Here is a 7,392-nt window from a genome sequence, read left to right as displayed (position 1 = left end):
CTTCTAGGTCCTCTACCTATATCTTCTAGGTCCTCTACCTATATTCTCTAGGTCCTCTACCTATATCTTCTAGGTCCTCTACCTATATACTCTAGTCCTCTACGTATATCCTCTAGTGCCTCTGCCTATATCTTCTAGTCCTCTACCTATAGCCTCTAGGTCCTCTACCTATATCCTCTAGTTCCTCTACCTATATCTTCTAGGTCCTCTACCTATATCCTCTAGGTCCTCTACCTATATCCTCTAGTTCATCTACCTATATACTCTAGTCCTCTACGTATATCCTCTAGTTCCTCTACCTATATCTTCTAGGTCCTCTACCTATATCCTCTAGTTCCTCTACCTATATCTTCTAGGTCCTCTACCTATATCCTCTAGGTCCTCTACCTATATCCTGTAGTTCCTCTACCTATATCTTCTAGGTCCTCTACTTATATCCTCTAGGTCCTCTACCTATATCCTCTAGGTCCTCTACCTATATCCTGTAGTTCCTCTACCTATATCCTCTAGTGCCTCTACCTATAACCTTTAGATCCTCTACCTATATACTCTAGTCCTCTACGTATATCCTCTAGTTCCTCTACCTATATCTTCTAGGTCCTCTACCTATATTCTCTAGGTCCTCTACCTATATCTTCTAGGTCCTCTACCTATATACTCTAGTCCTCTACGTATATCCTCTAGTTCCTCTGCCTATATCTTCTAGGTCCTCTACCTATATCCTCTAGGTCCTCTACCTATATCTTCTAGGTCCTCTACTTATATCCCTTAAGTCCTCTACCTATAACTTCTAGGTCATCTACCTATATACTCTAGTCCTCTACGTATATCCTCTAGTTCCTCTATCTATATCTTCTAGGTCCTCTACCTATAACCTCTAGTTCCTCTACCGATATCTTCTAGGTCCTCTACCTATATCCTCTAGGTCCTCTACCTATATCCTCTAGTCCTCTACCTATATCCTCTAGTCCTCTACCTATATCCTCTAGTTCCTCTACCTATATCCTCTAGGTCCTCTACCTATATATCCTCTAGTCCTCTACCTATATCCTCTAGTACCTCTACCTATATATCCTCTAGTCCTCTACCTATATCCTCTAGTTCCTCTACCTATGTCCTCTAGACCTCTACCTATGTCCTCTAGTTCCTATACATGAACCAGTCTAAACTGCACCTTGTCCCTCTGGTGTCTCTTGGATTACCTGAACCAGTCTAAAATAATCCTTGTCCCTCTGGTGTCTCTTGGATTACCTGAAACAGTCTAAACTGCACCTTGTCCCTCTGGTGTCTCTTGGATTACCTGAACCAATCTAAACTGCACCTTGTCCCTCTGGTGTCTCTTGGATTACATGAACCAGTCTAAACTGCACCTTGTCCCTCTGGTGTCTCTTGGATTACCTGAACCAGTCTAAACTGCACCTTGTCCCTCTGGTGTCTCTTGGATTACATTAACCAGTCTAAACTGCCATCTTGTCCCTCTGGTGTCTCTTGGATTACCTGAACCAGTCTAAACTGCACCTTGTCCTTCTGGTTTTTCTTGGATTACCTGAACCAGTCTAAACTGCACCTTGTCCTTCTGGTGTCTCTTGGATTACCTGAACCAGTCTAAACTGCACCTTGTCCCTCTGGTGTCTCTTGGATTACATGAACCAGTCTAAACTGCACCTTGTCCCTCTGGTGTCTCTTGGATTACATGAACTAGTCTAAACTGCACCTTGTCCCTCTGGTGTCTCTTGGATTACCTGAACCAGTCTAAACTGCACCTTGTCCCTCTGGTGTCTCTTGGATTACCTGAACCAGTCTAAACTGCACCTTGTCCCTCTGTTGTCTCTTGGATTACCTGAACCAGTCTAAACTGCACCTTGTCCCCCTGGTGTCTCTTGGATTACCTGAACCAGTCTAAACTGCACCTTGTCCCTCTGGTCTCTCTTGGATTAACTGAACCAGTCTAAACTGCACCTTGTCCCTCTGATGTCTCTTGGATTACATGAACCAGTCTAAACTGCACCTTGTCCCTCTGGTGTCTCTTGGATTACACGAACCAGTCTAAACTGCATTTTGTCCCTCTGGTGTCTCTTGGATTACACGAACCAGTCTAAACTGCACCTTGTCCCTCTGGTGTCTCTTGGATTACCTGAACCAGTCTAAACTGCACCTTGTCCCTCTGGTGTCTCTTGGATTACATGAACCAGTCTAAACTGCACATTGCCCCTCTGGTGTCTCTTGGATTACATGAACCAGTCTAAACTGCACCTTGTCCCTCTGGTGTCTCTTGGATTACTTGAACCAGTCTAAACTGCACCTTGTCCCTCTGGTGTCTCTTGGATTACATGAACCAGTCTAAACTGCACATTGCCCCTCTGGTGTCTCTTGGATTACATGAACCAGTCTAAACTGCACCTTGTCCCTCTGGTGTCTCTTGGATTACCTGAACCAGTCTAAACTGCACCTTGTCCCTCTGGTGTCTCTTGGATTACCTGAACCAGTCTAAACTGCACCTTGTCCCTCTGGTGTCTCTTGGATTACCTGAACCAGTCTAAACTGCACCTTGTCCCTCTGGTGTCTCTTGGATTACCTGAACCAGTCTAAACTGCACCTTGTCCCTCTGTTGTCTCTTGGATTACCTGAACCAGTCTAAACTGCACCTTGTCCCTCTGGTGTCTCTTGGATTACCTGAACCAGTCTAAACTGCACCTTGTCCCTCTGGTGTCTCTTGGATTAACTGAACCAGTCTAAACTGCACCTTGTCCCTCTGATGTCTCTTGGATTACATGAACCAGTCTAAACTGCACCTTGTCCCTCTGGTGTCTCTTGGATTACACGAACCAGTCTAAACTGCACCTTGTCCCTCTGGTGTCTCTTGGATTACATGAACCAGTCTAAACTGCACCTTGTCCCTCTGGTGTCTCTTGGATTACCTGAACCAGTCTAAACTGCACCTTGTCCCTCTGGTGTCTCTTGGATTACATGAACCAGTCTAAACTGCACATTGCCCCTCTGGTGTCTCTTGGATTACATGAACCAGTCTAAACTGCACCTTGTCCCTCTGGTGTCTCTTGGATTACCTGAACCAGTCTAAACTGCACCTTGTCCCTCTGGTGTCTCTTGGATTACATGAACCAGTCTAAACTGCACATTGCCCCTCTGGTGTCTCTTGGATTACATGAACCAGTCTAAACTGCACCTTGTCCCTCTGGTGTCTCTTGGATTACCTGAACCAGTCTAAACTGCACCTTGTCCCTCTGGTGTCTCTTGGATTACCTGAACCAGTCTAAACTGCACCTTGTCCCTCTGGTGTCTCTTGGATTACCTGAACCAGTCTAAACTGCACCTTGTCCCTCTGGTGTCTCTTGGATTACATGAACCAGTCTAAACTAACATTACATGTGTTAAAACACTCACCTTTAGATGGGGCCTCCCTTTAGATGGGTTATCCCCTCCGTACCCGGGGCCTCCCTTTAGATGGGGCCTCCCCTCCGTACCTGGGGCCTCTCTTTAGATGGGGCCTCCCTTTAGATGGGGCCTCCCCTCTGTACCCGGGGACTCCTGGGGAGTGGGAGAGGGATACTGTACCAGTAGGTCAGGTCCCTGTGTCTACCTTCCTAGACTGCAGCCCCGCAGACACACAGGCAGCTGCTGCTCGCCCGACCTGGGTTCAAATAGTATTTAATATTTTTCAGATACTTGTTCGTGTTTGTTTTAGCATGCCTGGAGCTGCCAGATGGGCAGGGTTTGCGGTTTGCACTTTTCAGACTTTTGGCAACAGGCAAACTCGATAAAATAAAATAAAATGGTATTTGTCACATGCGCCGAATACAACAGGTATTCAACAGGAATACAACAACCTTACCGCGAAATGCTTACTTACAAGCCCTTAACCAACAGAAAATAGAGTTAAGAAAATATTTACTAAATAAACTAAAGTTTAAAAAATAAACATATAAAATAATAAAAATAAAAATGTAACATAATAATCAAGCGCAGTTGAAGTATTTGAAATGATTTCAAATAGGATTTGAACCCAGGTCTGGCTGCTAGCAGCTGCATTGCACCCGGGGGCTGTACTTGTGTTCCATTGCCCCGCCACCAGAGACCAGTGATGTTTAAACAGAACACGAGTGAGATCAGAAAGCAATCAGTGGTGAGCTACGGTGACACAGGGAGGCCCTGGGGTGAGCAGGGAGAGATGGAGGGAGGGTGGATCTGGTATTTATGAAGAAACGGTAGTAGTAGTCCTGCATTGAGGGTTTCTGTCAAAGACAAGTAACTACATAGTTATAATTAACCAAGCTAATTCAGTGACTTGTTGTACGTTGTCCCATGTAGCTTAGAGGAGAGCATGGGGTGTAAGTAAAATGTATGACGCATGACTAAGTCGCTTTGGATAAAAGCATCTGCTAAATGGCATATATTGGTAGACTTCATAGAGTAGGATATGTCCAAAGACAAGCAGGACAGGTGCAGATATTGTTACTGGAACATGACACCATACATTGTTCCTGGAGAGACAAACCAATCCTTGAATATAGATAGAGAGCCTGTTCTCTTGGAGTGAGTGTGAGTGTGTGTGTGTGTGTGTGTGTGTGTGTGTGTGTGTGTGTGTGTGTGTGTGTGTGTGTGTGTGTGTGTGTGTGTGTGTGTGTGTGTGTGTGTGTGTGTGTGTGTGTGTGTGTGTGTGTGTGTGTGTGTGTGTGTGTGTGTGTGTGTGTGTGTGTGTGTGTGTGTGTGTGTGTGTGTGTGTGTGTGTGTGTGTGTGTGTGTGTGTGTGTGTGTGTGTGTGTGTGTGTGTGTGTGTGTGGGTGCGTGCGTGCGTGCGTGCGTGCGTGCGTGCGTGCGTGCGTGCGTGCGTGTGTGTGTGGCTCATCAGTCCAGGAATCATTAGTTGTGTCTGTTCTACTAGGGGATGTGTGACTGTGGCTATTATAGTGTGTCTGGTGGCTGATGATAAGTGCTTGAGTTTTACTGAGTGTCCACAATAGACGTTAATGACATCCAGGAGTGGCTGTGGCTAGCTGCTCGGGGGGATGGGGCACAACACACTCGCACACCGACAGAGAGAGAGACACACACACATATGCTCGCGCGCACACACACACCATACATAACACACACACAATCAACTGTTTTCTAAGGCAAACAGCGTTTTTTTAGTAATTCAACCTGACTGATGCTCTACTGAGGTAGGGTAGACTACAAGCACTCTCCAGTCCAGAGCTCTGCTAGCTTCAATTAAATCAAAGGGTTTCCTGGTTGTATCCATCCAGAGAACATCACAGTGACTGAGCACTGAACAAAAACCATTCAGGGTTTCTGAATGTAGTCAATTTGGAGACAAGATGGTGCATTTCAATGAATCATTCATAGTGAATGTGTCCCAAATAGCACCCTATTCCCTATATAATGCAGCACTACATTTGACCAGAGCTCTGTGGGTAGGATGCCATTTGGAATGCAGCCAGTGATGAGAGGATGGTGAGTGCTATGCTAATAAAAACAGAGCTTATGCTAATTGAAACCAGGTAGATATAATGCTGGTATGGCGGCTAATATTAGACGCTAAAATAAGGTATTTAATGGGGGGGACATCACTATGGTTACAGACAGCAATGGCCTGTGATGGGAAAGAAAACATGCAACATGTACTCATCAACTTGCTGCATTATTTAATGTCTGTCCTATGTCAAATTTTGACTTTGACAGAAACGTTGAATCATGACTTGGAGTGACTTGCCTCTTCAGAATGATTACAGTCATTTAAATAGATTGGGTGTAAGCAGGCAGGCAGCTACACCTCTCCTAGTTATACACACCAGGGTTGTGTTCAGTAGGGCACACCATAGCAGAAATCTGTGATCTTATTAGTCAAAGTTCAGGATATACCTCCCTGTTTCACTCTGTTTTCTCCCTACTGAATATGACCCAAGGCAGCAGTGCTTGGGGCCCAGGGAGAGCTGATATGGCAGCGTTTCTCACACACACATTCAAGTTTAATGAGAACAAAACGGCTGTACATGATCTACTGTATCTGTGACTGGCTATTGACTCACTGCTGTACTCACTACAAGGAGATATTAGCCATGAGCCACACACACCCACATCCCCAGGCTCTAGAGCTCCAGTGCTGGATTTAGTAAAGTGTGATATCCATTGATTCTTTCCCGTTGCCACTAACATGACGATCAATTGTTTCATGAACAGTTCACAGACTGACTTTTAGTTAAAGTAATCACTGGAGAAGTCTATATTTCCATAGAGATTAAACCATGTTATGTATGTTACTATCTCTTTGTCTATTTCAATCATCTGCAGATTAATTCCCTATTTTGTACCATTCTAAATGCAAACGTTTGGATTCAAATATGTCTAAACAGTCTCTCAAACAGTTTGTGTGGGAGTGAGTCTTCCCTGCCCATTCATGCTTATTGCTGTTACTAGGCCGTCCCAGCTCACTCTCAGGGATTCCCTCAGTGGGGACTGTGTTTTCAGTAGTGCCTGAGTTAACAGTCGGTCGCTGTCCACTGCTCTGGGGTGCTGAAGGTCGAAACATCTGGGCCACTTTCAGTTGTCAAACGTTGCAGATAGAAATGCCACGAATAGAGCCCGACATGATTCATTGGTCTACATGTCGGAGAGACATGTTTGTTCTACATTACGTATTTATATCTGAACGTATTCTGAACGTAGACTTCAAGGGGAGGAAACTAGGCTAGTATTTTCATATATATATATATATTTAACCTTTATTTAACTAGGCAAGTCAGTTAAGAACAAATTATTATTTATAATGACGGGCTACTGGCAAACCCTCCACTAACCCGAACGATGCAGGGCAAATTGTGCGCCGCCCTATGGGACTCGCGATCACGGCCGGTTGTGATACAGCCCGGGATCGAACCCGGGTCTGTAGTGACGCCTCTAGCACTGCAATGCATAGTAGCCAACCATGTAGTAGCCAACCATGTATAGCCTAACTCCTAGTTAAAGGTGGTTGCGTTATGATGGTGGTCCTTTCTCCGCAGCTAGTGTGATAAATCGATGGCATAGCTCATTGTGCCAGCCCCGGGCCATAGCAGCTAGTCCCAACGGACCGGCTGAGTTTATTGTGTTCAAAGTGTGGGCTAAAAGGCAATTACAATGTCATTGTGTCGCAGCGGGGAGGTGAAAACCTGGCTAGAGTGAAAAGACGAACGTCAAAGGTGATGGAGTGAGCGGAGTCACTCCAGTTTAACAACAAATGGCGTCTGGGGAGCACGCGGAACACCAGGAACAACAAAGCCACTTAACTGGGAGGGAAAACAACAGGCACCGCGAGACAGAGACACCACCGACCACACATGCCCTGATGATGAGAAAATACTGGATAGCTGCTTTATGAAAAATTAACAAATGAAT

The sequence above is a fragment of the Coregonus clupeaformis genome, chromosome 10 (assembly GCF_020615455.1).
Source record: "Coregonus clupeaformis isolate EN_2021a chromosome 10, ASM2061545v1, whole genome shotgun sequence".
NCBI classification, from domain to species: domain Eukaryota; kingdom Metazoa; phylum Chordata; class Actinopteri; order Salmoniformes; family Salmonidae; genus Coregonus; species Coregonus clupeaformis.
The sequence above is the reverse complement of the archived record's forward strand: the minus strand, read 5'-3'. Positions refer to the sequence as shown.